Below are 16,237 nucleotides of genomic sequence, written 5' to 3'. Positions count from 1 at the left end.
GAAGAGAAGAGCTCTGTGCTCACAGGGCAGCCGACTTATCACCCGAAAGGTACAGCCATCCCTTGGGTATGTTCTCTACTGTTGAGACAGCTGTCTGACTACATACCCACAGAGCCATGTTCTTCAATCAGTATGTTCCTGCTAGAGTTGGGCAAAACTCACATCTTGGGTTGTCAGGATCTGGACAACTAGGAACACACCCTCCTTACAGCAGCCTTTTTTAAAAAGCCCATAGGCCTTGGGCCTCCCTGGTGGCGCAAGTGGTTGAGAGTCCGCCTGCCGATGCAGGGGATACGGGTTCGTGCCCCGGTCTGGGAGGATCCCATATGCCGCGGAGCGGCTGGGCCCGTGAGCCATGGCCGCTGAGCCTGCGCGTCCGGAGCCTGCGCGTCCGGAGCCTGTGCTCCGCAACGGGGGAGGCCACAACAGTGAGAGGCCCGCATACCGAAAAAAAAAAAAAAAAAAAAAAAAAAAAAAGCCCATAGGCCTTTGTTTACTGCTGGTCAGTGCTTCTCTGTCCAACCTCCTTCCACGAAGGAGAAGGAAATCATCATTTCCTGAATACACAGTGTGTCCCAGGCAAGGCACTAGACACTTTCCATGGATCACTCAGCTTGATTCTTTGAAACACCATATGCTGTTCTAGCATGCCAACCCATGGACAAGTTGTCTTGTTTATATATTATTTTAATATTTTGTCAGAAATATTATTTTTAAAATCATTTTTGAATAGAACAGCTTTATAGGCAAGCCAAAAAATACAAAATAAAAACCATTCCCCAGTCAATAAATACTTCTAGAGACTATGTGACTGTAAGTATTTTTAAATGTCCTCCCTCACTTTCAAAGGTGCTCCAGGTTAGATGGTAGCTTATGTGATCAGCTTAGCTAGCCCCACTATCTGGGTGAGAAAAACGGGCTGAGAAGGGGAAGAGTCTAGATGCAAATCTGCAACCATGGCACCAGAGTTAGTGTTTTCCATTACACCTCTGGGTTTATTTTGAAAGCCCTCCTATCTTACATCCCAATCTGAAACAAACCGGAAAGCATGTGAGAGTGGAGGTATTTCAGAAACAAGCGAAGCAAAGAAAATACTTTCTCTCCTGCACAAACAAGACCATCTTGACAATCAAGTTAGCAAATACGCATCAAGCACTCACTACCGATCAAGGAATCCTCCATCTGCTGTCAAGCATTTATTTAGGCCTCCAGGGCAGTCCTGGCATTATGAGCAACACAGAGACATAAGACGTTGTTCCTGCCCAAAGGACAGTTATAGCTGGTTGTGAAACAATAGCAAACAAGTCCCATCATTAAGCTGATATGGTACTTGTTTGCTATATGATATGGTACAAAGTATACCAGGAGGGCTTAAGAGTGTGGAGGAGAACAGGGTCAGTGGAGGCGAGTGGGTTATGGGAGGCTTAATGGTAAAGGTTCCCACCCTGGCAAGGCCTAGAGGATGAATTTTGCCAGGCAAAGGGGAGAAGGGTGGGTGCTGCATCATGGACCAAGAAGGGGCGGGCAATGAGCCAGAAAAGCCTGACAGCCCCAGGAACAGGTGTTTTATTTGGCATTCTGCTGCCCCCTACAGGCTGCTTGGTTATTGGTGTAGAATGCCCAGCAGAGGCAAAAAATGGACCACAAACCTCTGCAGCCTCCGACCTGCATGAAGGTAACCACTGACCCATCATGGAGCTCCATAAGGCTATACTCCACTTCATACAATCAGTTCTGTGTGTAAGAAGGTTGCATGTTAAAAAAAATGGGGTGGTTAAACCAAGTTCAAAAGGATAAGGAATAACTGCTGTTTACAGAAACTTTGCAGATAATCATTTTATAAAACAAGTTAATTCTGATCCTAATACTCTTCTCATCCAACACTGGTGTGTTTTATGTTGAGATTTTTGTTGTATCTCACTACATTAAAGTGAGCTGCACTATATATATCAGAAAACCCCAGTATAGAATAAAAACCTCGCATCGTCCACATCAATGGTCCTTAAAATTAGATTCAACTCCAAAAAGAACATGTTTTCAAGCTTGTGACAAGGAAGCATCTAGCCCCATAATTACATGCACAGCTATTTCAGGCATCTCTTGGCATCATGACTTTGTTACTTTGCCTTCAAAAGTGACAGCCGACAAAAATTTCTGAAAATTCCTTTTACTCCAGAAACTCATATATGGCAGGTCTCCAAGGACATGAGGTTGCTTGCTTGTTTTAAACCAGAAGAGGGTATGGTTTCTAGACTGGAAGACAAAAATCCCTTCTCTCTTAATTTCTAGATGGCAGTAGATACAGCAAGAAGGAGAGGGATCATGTTTCCTTTTACAAATTCTACCAGGCTTGTGTCAGTTCTATGATTAATAAAAACAGAAATATGTGTCTCTTTTAGAAAAGCAGTAGTACGACCTCACTTACTTAGATCCACTTCAGACTGAAATTGATTTCCCAGTGGAAGAAAACATTCAGTACCACCTTCTCAGCAAAGTAAAAATAAAAAGATTTTTTTTCCTGTCAGTGACTGTGTGAGCTTGAGCGTGCACAAGGCCTGCCCCTGCCAGGATGGCTTCGTGGGGTCACTGCTTGCAGAGAATGTTGCCTGAGGTAGTTACCATCCATCTGTGCCACCTTATTAATTTAAAACCATCTAACAGAATTAATGCAACATAGCAAACCCCCAACTCAGGAGGAGGAACCTACATAAAATGTAGATGTTGGGCTTCCCTGGTGGTGCAGTGGTTGAGAGTCCGCCTGCCAATGCAGGGGACACGGGTTCGTGCCCCGGTCTGGGAAGATCCCACATGCCGCGGAGCGGCTGGGTCCGTGAGCCATGGCCACTGAGCCTGCGCTCCGCAACGGGAGAGGCCACAACAGTGAGAGGCCCGCGTACCGCAAAAAAAAAAAAAAAAAAAAAAATGTAGATGTTATTTATAACGTCTACCCTCTACTGAATATCCATGTACCAGGTACTTTATATAAACTGTTTCTAATCACTTACACAACTTTGCAAGGACCAGCCCTATTTTACATGGGAGAGGTGGAATCCGAACCTAGAATGTTCTACTTTAAGAACCCCTAGGCCTGTGTTCTATGAAGCCATTTACCATAATGGGAGCATCTCTTGGTGATATGTTCCTCTGATTCAACCAAATCTTCAAAGCAGTCTCCACAGAAACATCCACCAGTATTTTATTAACTGAAGAAAGATGCTCATTATTTACAAAGGAGTTTAGGCCAAGGAGCTCTGTGCCAGAAAGCCAGAGTTACAAGTTCCATTTTTAAACAGACTAAATAAATTCCTTCTGTCCTACCTACCGTCTTGTCCAGGCAGGCATCGTGCAGATGTCTATGTCAGAAGTTAAGTGTAAGAGGTTGATGGTTGGGGCTTGTTGCTGAGTAGTAGGCATACGTGAAGGGAGAAGAAAGTATCTATTTCCCTCATACCCACTCTGAAAAACAACTCAAGAATGTCTGACAGTTGGGACAGGGGTGGTGAGAATCTACGTGGTAACAATAAATGCTGGAGAGGGTGTGGAGAAAAGGGAACCCTCTTGCACTGTTGGTGGGAATGTAAATTGATACAGCCATTATGGAGAACAGTATGGAGGTTCCTTAAAAAACTAAAAATAGAACTACCACATGACCCAGCAATCCCACTACTGGGCATATACCCAGAGAAAACCATAATTCAAAGAGAGACATGTATCACAATGTTCACTGCAGCACTATTTACAATAGCCAGGACATGGAAGCAACCTGAATGTCCATTGACAGATGAATGGATAAAGAAGATGTGGCACATATATACAATGAAATATAAATATAATACAATATAGTATATAATATATACTATATTATATATAATATATAATTATACTATGTTATATATAAAAACATAATAAAATATAACGTAAGTCTCAGTCACAAAAAGAAACAAAGTTCAGTCATTTGTAGTGAGGTGGATGGACCTAGAGTCTGTCATACAGAGTGAAGTAAGTCAGAAAGAGAAAAACAAACACCGTATGCTAACACATATATATGAAATCTAAAAAAAAAAAAGTCATGAAGAACCTAGGGGCAAGATGGGAATAAAGATGCAGACCTACTAGAGAATGGACTTGAGGATATGGGGGGGGGGAAGGGTAAGCTGGGACAAAGTGAAACAGTGGCATGGACATATATACACTACCAAATGTAAAATAGATAGCTAGTGGGAAGCAGTTGCATAGCACAGGGAGATCAACTTGGTGATTTGTGACCACCTAGAGGGGTGGGATAGGGAGGGTGGGAGGGAGACGCAAGAGGGAGGAGATATAGGGATATATGTATACATATAGCTGATTCACTTTGTTACACAGCAGAAACTAACACAGCATTGTAAAGCAACGATACTCTAATAAAGATGTAAAACAAATTAAAAAAAATTTTTTAAAGACATTACTCTTAAAATCACAATGCTCTCTTTTTTTTTCAGGACCTACCCAATAGCTTCCTGGCTTGCCATGTTATTTTCAAACCCTTTGCCACGAACCCCAGACCCTAGCGAGGTAAGAGGATGAGGCACCTAAGATACTGAAAGACTTGGTTTTTACTGTCCCATGGATTGAACTGAAGTTGCTGACTTCCCATCTTCAATTACCTATTACTTGGCTGGGCTGGGGCAGGCAGTGGCTGACATCCTATTCCAGCTCTGCCTTATCTTTCTACTCTATTTCCCACTAGTTCTCTTGAAAAATCCTGAAATCCTGAACAAATGGGGCTTTCACACTTCTGTGCCTTTGGTCATACCATTTTCACATCCTCCATCCTCTCTGGTTTCCCAACTCCTCCAGGAAGTCTCTTTTAAATATTCCCACTCTCTATTTAACCCAGAGAACCTACTGCTTGTACCATTGAATTGAACAGTTATTCGTCAAAAGATGTCTTTTCTATTAAGGTGGTCATTTCAGCTAAACTGTAAAATTCTTTTAGGCAGTTCTCCATATGTGTGTGTGTGTGTGTGTATGCATGCATGGGTTATTATATAGTTACTAGTCAACAGTATTTAAATACCTAACAATATAAGTTTCATTTACTTTTCATAATCTCCAATAGCTTTTACATTTGTGATAAACTGTCACACTGTCACAGACCCATTATGAAAGATTAGGAAACAAGGAAGGATTACACGGACCTGCTCTCATTATTGGGGAGGCTTCAGAAGACACCCATTCCCAAAGAATACAGACACCTGACGGCTCTGAAGTCTCCCCAGACTTTGTAACCCTACTTCCCCTATTAAAGTAAAAATCATGCAGCCCCAAAGCTCCAGACATATCCCAACCTCGAGAGATTTCAAAAACGACAAGTACCAGCCTTTTAAACACTAGAGTCTTTAGTGGTTGGGAAGGGAGGACTTCTGGCTGTGTCTCACTGGTGGTAAGGTGACCCCACCTTGGCTTCACCTGGGCTCTGAGATGAGTTCCTGCTTAGAGTTCTCTGCAGAGGTGGCCGTGCTCTCCTAAACCCAGCTCTCACGGACAGTGGCTCCCGCAACCCGACCCTGGCTCTGGCTTTGGCCTTGGCCCACATCTGAGTTCTCTTTCTCACAGCCCAGTGATGACCCACCAGTCAAATCCCCATCCTCTAGGTAGTGGACAAAGGTCTGGTGTTTAGTTCTCACAAAGGAACTAAACTATATATTTGCTTATTAAAAGTTTTCAAAGGAAGATGCACGCAGAAAGTATAATTTACTTTTAATATCTTTCTGCCCTGTACAGATCATAATGGGATTTTAATAAGTAAAAACCAGCAGTTGGTTAATGGGCATCTGCAGACCTTATCATCTCCAGAGGCTAAGAGAGGTCCACTTTCAAAGCAGAGGGCACGTCTGAGCTGGGCTAATTCTCAGCTCCTTTACTGAAAGATGCTGGCTAAAAGTTTTGTATGCAACTCTGAAAAATTGCCTATTAAAAATGTTATGTCCTATTTGGCAACAAAATACTGTGGAATTTATAAAACAGAGATTAAAATCGGCTATATTTAGTCTACATTTAAACTTCTAGGTTCATGTAATTAGATGCCAACATTTTTTTAAAAATTAATATTTTCATTCCACAAAGCCAGTAGCTCAGTGGGCTGAAGCACCGTGCTGATGAACCTAAGCCTATAACTTCCATCCTAGAGAAAGATTCAACTCTACCCTCATAAACCAAAACCCAAACTCTAGCTCCCCAAAAGCTCTATCTTCCTTCCTGCGGAAGAGGCTAAAAGAGCATGAATGGCTCAGCCCAGCTGCCTTTACCACTAGAACACGCCCAAGCAGCAACAGCAGCAAGGCACGGGACAAGAAGGAGGGCAGCACCTGGATGCTGGGAGATGTGGCCTTGGTCCTGCTGTGCCACTTACCAATCTCTGTAACCTTGACCTTGACAATCAAGGCTGCTCAGCTTAAGTCTGTACACTGAGCACATACTGGGAATGTTAAAATCTTCTTTGGTATGAGTTGTTGTAAAGATCAGATGATACCATACATGTTTAAGGAGTTTGGAGATTTTAACACTCCATGTAAACAGAAGGACGCATACTTAATAACAGTGGGTCAGCAGCAGCATGCTTGCACTCAGGAAAAAACAAGATGCCGTTACCATAATGATTAGCATCCCTATATTTTTCACAAGCATTTCAAGGCACCAAGACCTCTGGCCTGCTTGCTCAGGGATGTTCTTCACTTAAAACCATTAGCCTTAAATATGCCACCATTGGCACCAGGTCGCTTAGTGCTAAGGGGTCAAAGCTAGAGCAGAGGAAAATTTTTTTCTCCTACTCTTCTAGGTTCTTTGGCTGGGCTAACAACATAAGAGACATAGGCAAATTAGTAGGAGAAAAACAAATGTAATTACATATGCAGGGGAGTTCACAAAGACAGTGAGACTCAAGGGCAAGTGAGGCCGTTGAGGCTCATATGCTGTCCTGAGCTAAGGAATGGGATAGGGATCTGGGGCTTCAAAGTGTAGGAAGGGAATTCACAGGGTGATTAAGAAGAGCAGATGTTTGGCCATTAGAAGTTTGCCCTGCCCTGCAGATAGGTCTTTCAGATAAATACGTTATCTCTGGTAATAGCTCTTTTTCTGGTACAGGCCCCCTATCTAAATTCTTTGAGATAGTTAAGTTAGAGGGAAAAGTTTTTCCTGAGTCTGCTGGAACTTGATTGCCTTCAGCTCAAAATAATCCACATGCCCAAGTGGCATCTTTGCGGGGTGGCACATTCTGCTCCCCTTCAAAGTTATGGGTTCAACACTCACATGGACTTGTTGATTATGCTTAACCCAGACATCTGATACAGGCTACAGAAGATCCTGTAGGGGCCATGTGGGCGGATCAGGGCAAAGCAGACTCTACCACAACTTGGTCTGTTACCAACATCTCACCTTCAAATCACCGTAGCCCTTCCGCTCAGGTCCCCTCTTATCTGCAGAGTACAAGTCACCTCACCAAATCCTTTCCTTATAACGGGGGACTGCTGGGTGGGCAGGACCAGAAAGTGCTTATTATACTGGTTCAGTCATTCAACCCATTTAAAGCAGCCTACTAATGTTCCAGAGGTTAGAGTCCTGGTGATGCCTAAGTCTTTGCAGTATTACAACCTTCATGCTCACAGACTGAAAAAACAAGCAAGTCTTTAAGAGGTCCTTCTTCGAAAACGAGCTTCCAGTCACAAATGAGAGATGGGAAGGCCCAGGGGGGAGTGAGCACAAAAAGGGGCCTGTGCTTTTTCCCTCCAGGGGGCTGCTAACCCTCTTTTGCTTAAGAGCACACTGAATCCTTAGCAATCCCCAGGGTTCCCGGGCCCACATCTATTTGGGGTTATACATAAACACCATATAAAACAGATTCTTTGGAGGTCTGAGCAAAGGAGAGTGAGCAGGAGTTTGCACTCTTTAGTGCTAAGGGGTTGAGTCTCATTGCTAATAAAAAGGTCCTCAAAGCCTCAGTTTAATAACCACCAAGATTTCCTGGCTGCCTGCCTGTCTTCCCACCTTCCTCCTGAGAGGATGCTGAAAGCATCTATAAGCTGCCCTAGGCCAGACCAAGAGGGGGAGGGTACAAAAAGCCGGCTGTTTTGCAGGCAAACCTGCATGTCTGTAGGATGGAGGTGTGTGTGATTCCGTGTCTCAGAGTCAGAGGGAAAGGGTTGAGGGGAGAGACCCCATTGTCCCCTTCTCCTAACACACTTCTCAGCCTTTGCTCCATCAGCAGATCCCAAACCCAGGGTCCAAATTACCACCGTCCGGGGCATATGCCTCCTCTTCTCAGCGGCTGTCCTGTGTCTCCTTTGTGCTCCCTTTGCAGCTCTGCCTCTCACCCACATCCTATTCAGTGCCACTCCTGCTGGTCCTAATCCTCTCACTCATTTATCGCAGCTGTTAGGAAAATGTTCACTATAAAACGAACATGTACAACTCAAAAATGACTGTGCTGGTACAATGCCTTGGGGGGGCCTCTAGAAGAACGTGCTCTGCAGATGAGCGCGCTAAAGAAATGCCTGACTGAATGCTGAAGCCTTTCATTCTCCATCTGGGTTGGTGGTGTGATGATTTTGAGACAGCCGTGCTGGACAGGTCCCCACAGAGGCAGGCCCACAGCCTTGACAGGTGTATACGCTACATTCCTATGGTGACACAGTATCTCAAGTGATAAAGCCCAGTAGCTTGGTCACTCGGGCAAAAACAAAAATGAACTGCTGAGGCAAAGAGGAGGCAAATTCTTTGTCCTCGGGAAGCATCCAGTCTTAGAATGGCAGTCCCTAGCCTCGGGGGTCCTGCTTACAGTGCATACCCATCACATTACGTCCTAAACTAAAACCCATCAGCCTGTTTTTGTTTGTTTGTTTGTTTGTTTGTTTGCGGTACGCGGGCCTCTCACTGTTGTGGCCTCTCCCATTGCGGAGCACAGGCTCCGGACGCGCAGGCTCAGCGGCCGTGGCTCACGGGCCCAGCCGCTCCACGGCATGTGGGATCCTCCCGGACCAGGGCACGAACCTGTGTCCCCTGCACCGGCAGGCGGACTCTCAACCACTGCGCCACCAGGGAAGCGCCAGCCTGGCTTTTTAAAAATCATTCTCCCACTGGCTCCCTCCTATGCCATCAACTCCATCTTATGAGTCTCCAAAACAGGTTCTCCACTGCAATTAATGAACTTCATTCTGGCACAAGTGTGGGCCCTACAGTCATGCCAGCCCACCCCCCAATCATGTAAGACCTCTGGCTGTTCTTTCCACCATCTGATCTTTCAAAATGGGCTCGGCATTCACTTCAGGGACTATTTCCCCAGCTGATCCCACTGAATGCCGGTGGCCCGATGATTCTTCATCTCTGCAGAATTCATGTGTTCGTCTCGGGCTAAGTTATTTCTTCAGACTTGTTGATGTGCTGTTCCTTAGCAAGTCTGAGCTACTTCATCCGGTCTGAGGGTACGTGGGACTCCCCACCTCACAGTCAAGACACGGATCAGAGAACTATAACATTTCTCTTTTTATTTCCCCCAGAGTCTAACTTAAACTCTGAACTCAACCTTACGTTGATTTCATGGCTGAGTGATATTCCATTGTACATAAGTACATAAATACCACATAAGTACCACAACCTCTTTATAAAGCAGGGGGGTGCTCAATGAACCCTGATCAACTGCCTTCTTTTCCTGTTCTTGTCCTCATCCTCCTCATTTCTCTGACTCATTCATTCATTCCCTTCCTCTTTTCCTTGTCACTCAATATAAACAAAAGAGAATTCTCCAGCTGGAAAGCGTGGCCTCCTGAGTAAATGTCCTTGTTCACGTCTGCCTCCACCACTTTCTTCTCTAAAGTGCTATGGGGTTTGGAGGGTGATATTTACAAAGTCAGACTAAATCACAGATGCCAACTGGAGGTGCCCCTAAATGAGGGGACAGCTGGCAGGGACCGAGAGGTGGGACAATTACCAACTCCAACTTCCCCAGGAAGCTGCCAGAACTACCCAAAAGGGAGATTTAACCAAAAAGCAAAACTTCAGCGTTAAATGGTTTTAATATTAGAGCACCCAAATTGGGAGGTTTAAGATTTGTGATATTAACTTTAAAAGCCTCAAATAAAATCCTGGACACGCTCCTCAGTACCAGATGAGTGCGGGGGTGGGTGTTCACGAGGCCAGCGGGAGTGTGGCTTTGGCCCTTCGCTGGATCGCTTGGCTTAACTTTGCTAACAAAATCTCTTCCTCTGCCGTGAATGTCACTTCCAAGTCCAATGCATACTTTGGCCACAAGAAAAGTAGTGAGGGGTCAGGATCACTGTTGGACATGAACGAATGCACACACATACACATACACACGCACACACATACACACACACAGAGTGCCTCAGAGCACAGAGGAGAGTGGAGTGTGGATGGGGAAGCCAGGGTCACTGATTTCAGTGATGGTCTCTTTTCCAGGCCTTGGTTTACAACTGGTAAAAGTTTCAGGGCTACGGGACAGCTAGGGGTGAGGTCTATATAGTTTGGAACATTTGGGACATAAGCACGAATGGTCTTGAAGAGTTATGATCAATTACAACAGTGTGCTGCTTTGCTACTGGTCTCTGCTAAAACAGAAAGATCTGTCTTCTCTAATGGATTTTCAGGACACGGAGCTCCTAAAACCATAGCTTATGCTCCTGAGCTCCCCATTCCCCCCACTTCTCTGCTGCCATGAAGCTAACTTATGAACTAATGCAAAATGCACAAGGAGAGGGTTATCTGAAGGAAGCCTGAAGTGAATCTTGACTCAAGGTGACAAATCCATTCCTAAGAGCAAATTTCTACCCCCCCACCCCACCCCCAGTTTATCTGCTTCGTCACTTCAGACATACGTATTCTGGACTTCCTTAAAAAGTAACAGTCATTGGTAATAAAAATATTCAGGTGAGCGGGCCATAGATGGGTTTCAATGCCCAGAAAGGGAGAAAAATGGGAGAAAATGCCAGCAGGTACACAGGTACCTCTTTCAAAACACTGCCATTGAAGACTGTTTTCAGGAGGAAGAAAAATAAAGGTCTCAGGCAACGAAGTGCTGTTTAAAAAACAATCAAAGACGAAGACCTACTAGAGAATGGACTTGAGGACACAGGGAGGGGGAAGGGTAAGCTGGGACGAAGTGAGAGAGTGGCATGTACATATATACACTACCAAACGTAAAATAGATAGCTAGTGGGAAGCAGCTGCATAGCACAGGGAGATCAGCTCGGTGCTTTGTGACCACCTAGAGGAGTGGATAGGGAGGGTGGGAGGGAGGGAGATGCAAGAGGGAAGAGATATGGGGATATATGTATATGTATGGCTGATTCACTTTGTTATAAAGCAGAAACTAACATACCATTGTAAAGCAATTATATTCCAATAAAGATGTTAAAAAAAAAAAGAAAGAAATTATCCTAAAAAAAAAATTAAAGAGTAATGGTTGCTGGTGGTAATAAAGAGGCTGCTGCTCCCTCTCTGGACTGAAATCAGTACTCTGACAAATCAGCTTTAACAGAACTGTTTCAAGTGCCTCTCATTTATCATAATTATGATCCACAGTCCCTACCAGACATGATACCTTTTAAGGCTGGGCACTGGAAGGGAAAACTGATAATGCTTGGGTTTGGGCATGAATGACGATAAATCTGCAGCAGCGTCCAACAAAACCACGCTAGTGCAACACTTAATGGAAACAAAGCAAGATCATCATCCCATGCCTGGGAAACAATGCCCCATAAGCATTTTCCCCTTAATGCAGTGAGAGCCACCCAGATGACGCTGCTTATTCAAAAGATGCTACGGTATAATTGAATGAAGTCTTGAGTGCACATTTAGAGATTAATATTTTAAGAGCTAGCATTTTACAGAGACAGTCTAAGGATGACATTCAATGTGTGCCAGAAAAGGGAGTCTTCTGTAGATTAAAAATGCCACCGTTTATACAATAAAACCATACGAAATCCAAAGATGTCAGTCATGGAACTGGATATTAACATGGTCATCCATGTTGGGAAACAGTCACTTCCCAAGGGTTGGAGAAAGACGCAGACCATCAGAATGGGACTTTGCTCACCAGGCTCCCTCTCAAGTGGGGCTGAGATGAAGAAAGAAGCTTTATGGGCTGGAGAGTACTATGCTTGACTTTTACCTTATCCCTGAGAAAGGTGGGCGGAGAGGATGACGGGAAATCAGGTTCTCTCAAGCAACCTGTGGCTAATGTAGCTGCAGAGAAAAGCCAGATCTTGAGTCTGAGCCTGCAGAGAGGCAGCTGGAGTCCAAATGAAAGAAGTGCCGTTGCCAGCTCTCCCCTCCCACATCACCATCTTGCCTCCCGGTAAAACAGCAGACAAAGAGCAGCTCCCAAGCAGAGTCATTCCGTGGAGGCCAAAGGGCAAGGATGTCCCCTCGGGGCTCCTGCCTGCCTGTGGAATCTCACTGGCTCAGGCTACAGCCACTAACACAAATCTAAGATCCAGTAACCGGTCCAGCAGGTCTGGGCCTCCAACATCATCAGCTTCCCTAAGGAAGGAGGAAAGGACGTGGAGGACATGCAGTCTATTTGGGTCATGTGCCCAAAGACAAGGTGGAGGGCAGGAGGTAGCTGACTCTCGGTTTACTGTTGGCGCCTTAGGTGGCACAGATGAGGAAGTCTGTTTTGAGAACTCAATAAACAGACCCTTTTCGATTCCATGGCCAAGTCTAGGAGACAGGGAGCCCCCTTCAAGAATATTCCCTCTTCTAGAATGAGTCTCTGGAACCTCCCGAGAGAGAGGGTGGCTGCCCATGCTGCAAAGCACAGCACACACGGGCTGTGTGGCCATGGGCTTTAAACAGCAACTCCTCTTAGGGAGTCAGGAGCCAAGAACCATCCAGGGGGATGCTGGAGTGGACCAGATGGAGGGGACAAGCAATCTGTTCTTCAGAGTTCAACTCTGGGGCCAACATCCCCACCCACCTGGTTGTCATCACGTCTGCGACAATTTCCTGCTGTGTCACGGTCATGAGTAGGCCCCTGAGGCCTCAGGCTGGATTTGAGGGCACTGCCTTAAGTGACCTCTTCTGGGAGTTTCAGGACTGCAATTCTCAGTCACTTCAGTCCTCAGTGTTCTAGCTCCTCAGCGAGAAGTTTGCTGGGAGAATGGAAATCTCTCCCCCACACTGGATGTCAAGGGTGACTCGCAACCCACACTGGTAACAACTCACACCACAGACAGCCTTGGGGCGGGTCTGGGGCTTATGCTCTTCCTCGGCAGCACCAGCCCCTGCACGTGCGGCTGCCTCTGATGCGGCTGCGGCATCCAGCACCTTCCATCCTCTCAAGGAACCCCTCGTTCTCAGGGGCTGCCCTGTGCAGTGACAGGTGCCCAACACCAATCTTGAGGGGAGCTCGCATCAGGGTCTCTGCTGAGCCCCTCAGGGCTGCACAGCTCTTTGGAGGACCCGAGTCCAAAGTCCCCTCGGGAGTAAGACACCCCACGGCATCACACGCTGAGCAGGGCACAGGACTCTGCCAAGGAAATGCCACCCTTTAAGGGTACAAAGCATATGAAACTCTAACGGAGACTCTGAGTTGCACCTGTATAACCTGGTATCACGTAACTGTACAGTGACTGTCCAGTAGACTCAAACCAAGGGACTCCTTGCTCCCAAATCACGCATGTGTGTGTTTGCTTTTGTGAAAGGAATGTGCCTATAAAAAAATATGCCGACTACCTACTACAGTCTAGGCACTGTGAGAGACACTGAGATAATAAAAAAATGAATAGAAACATCCTGCTGCCTGGAGTGGATGGTCTAGTGGTAGAATCAGACATCTAGAGGTACAGTTAAAAACTGCACGTCAAAGCAGAAGGAAATACATGCAGCCTAGAGATGTAAACAGCACACACGTGCTGGGGGTGTGCCGGGGAGGGGGGAGGGGAAGGGTCTGTAGAATGGTCCCCAGGGGAGGGTTTATAGAGAAGGCCACACCTGAGATCGAGAAGGAAGGGTCTACAGAGAGAAGGGCGGGGGCTCTATTTTGCCTTTACTGACTAGTTGACATCAATTTCAAGTTAACCCTAATAAGGCTGGCAAACTCTCCCCAAAGCCAATGTCAGAGGAAAAAGTTTATCATTCCCTTCTTAAATCTCTCAAGGAAAAAAACATCTTAAAAGTTGACAAATCTTTAGAAAATGTAATCTTACATTTCCCTTTGGAAAATCTAAATGGCAGGCTACAGGGAGATATTTGGGCGCATGACACACGAAATAAAATGAGGCTTTCTTAACGAGTTACCTGGGAACCAAGAGCACCTAGATGTCACACGTGGATGTTAATGAGGCTGCCTGGGGGGTGAGCCTGGCTTGGCAGGCAGCACCTTGAGTACATGCCAGGATCTGTCTCCACCTCCATAATCCTGAACTGCTGTGACCCAGGCAGGACCAGAGGGTCAATCTAGGAGATACACTATTTATAATCCATGTCCAGTTCACCTCATAGGATTGTACATGATCATCAGATAAGGCAAAAGGGATGAAAAGAACTGAAAATTAATGTAAAACAAATGATTATTATATTAACAGTATATAGATAATAGTATATTAGGGTTACCATTATCCATAATAATCAAGGAAGGAATTTCCAATGAATTAAACATTTTTCTTAATAAGGAAGAGAGAGAGAAAACACTGACTGCTCACCGTAAGGCGGGCACTGTGCTGAACACTTTACATGTTATTCAATGTCCAAAACTACCCAGGGAATCTGCCCCCTCCCCCCATTTACAGATGAGGAAAATAAAGCTCAGAGAAGGTTATTTACAGCCCCAGCTGAAGAACTGGGAGACTAGATCTATGTTGCATCAGAGAACAGGACCCAGACCAACTGGTAGGAATCACAGGGAAGCACGTTCTCTTCACTCTGAGCTGTCTGAAAGGAGAAAAGGAACACAGCTAATCGTGGAGCGGGGAAGGAGAGTCAGGTCTGCTTCCAAAAACACATGCTCTTTTCACTAGATCAAGTGGTTTCCCCACGATAACTATAGACTTGAGGCATAAATAACCTGTATGCCTAACATTAAAAAGAGAGTTAAGAAATATTAGATTAAATACTATCTATCTTTTGAGCCCCAAATAGGTGTCAATCACCCTATTCAGTGCTTTCTACAGTATCACATTTGCTTTAGATGGCACTTTAGCATTTTTTGGTGCCTCAGAGTCATTTCTGCGAACCTAAATTATCTTTGTAGCAGCAAAGCATGACAGCTCTAGATAAGTGTCCAGATCACTATGAGATGACAAAAATCCAGTGAACTTCCACTCAAATAAATCTGGTAGAAATGTATTATAACACCTCAAAGTCTAGAGGTCAAGAACAATCCCCTCTTGTTGGCACAAAGGACCCTGGAGACAGTAAGGATCTGAGAGGTCATCTTGTGTATGGTTCCCCCTGTACTATACCCACAACCAGAAACCGTCCAGCCTACACCTCAATGCTCTCAGTGACCAAGAACTCTTGGCTTTTTGAAACAGTCTTTTCTACCCTTTTAGGACAACTTAGATTGGAGAGAGCATGCCTCTCTGTACTTTTCACTGTTGACCCTGGTTCTCTTCTCTGAAGCAACATTTTGAACATGGGTACCGGGTCTTCAACTGGCAGCCTGTCAAACATCTGATGAAGGTTCTCATGTCTCTCCAAAGGTTTGATTTTGGACACAACGTAACCTCAGTTTCTTTATCCATTCTTTTACACCCAGTTCCAAATCTCCTGTTATAATTTCCCTTTTTCTAGATATTTCCTCATTTGTCTGTGTTCCCCTGGGATCGTGATACCTGAAATAGATTGCACATTTATGGAATGACATGAATACTGAAGAAGAGACTCAGAATACCATATTCTTTTTCTAACCATATATTCATATCATCAACAAACATTTTCTATGTATTTATTATATGCCAGGTACAACAATTAGCAGTGGAGACATTCAGGAATGTGCCATGGAAGACTGCCCTCAGAGAGCTTACATCTAACCTATTATAATGATGAAGCCCGCTGTGACATTTATTTCAAGGCAGGCTTATCTCATACCAAAGTCTGCACCTACTATGTTTCTGAGAAAGTCAAGACCATCGCATAAGAGTGCCCTCACTTCTTTCCTAACCACATACATTTTTATCTCTATTGGTACCTAGCCACTCATTCATTTATGTGCCCACAGTGGAAGAGATGTCCTTTCCATGAC

General features: G+C 45.0%; 1 protein-coding gene across 2 annotated transcripts in view; it reads right to left on the bottom strand.

Annotated features, from left to right (window-relative positions):
* HHAT (hedgehog acyltransferase) overlaps positions 1–16,237 on the bottom strand; it is a 363,504-nt gene that overhangs the window by 81,775 nt on the left and 265,492 nt on the right. The gene's annotated exons all lie outside the window — the stretch shown is intronic.

This window comes from Mesoplodon densirostris, chromosome 2 (genome assembly GCF_025265405.1).
Source record: "Mesoplodon densirostris isolate mMesDen1 chromosome 2, mMesDen1 primary haplotype, whole genome shotgun sequence".
In the NCBI taxonomy this organism is placed as follows: domain Eukaryota; kingdom Metazoa; phylum Chordata; class Mammalia; order Artiodactyla; family Ziphiidae; genus Mesoplodon; species Mesoplodon densirostris.
The sequence above is the reverse complement of the archived record's forward strand: the minus strand, read 5'-3'. Positions and strand labels throughout refer to the sequence as shown.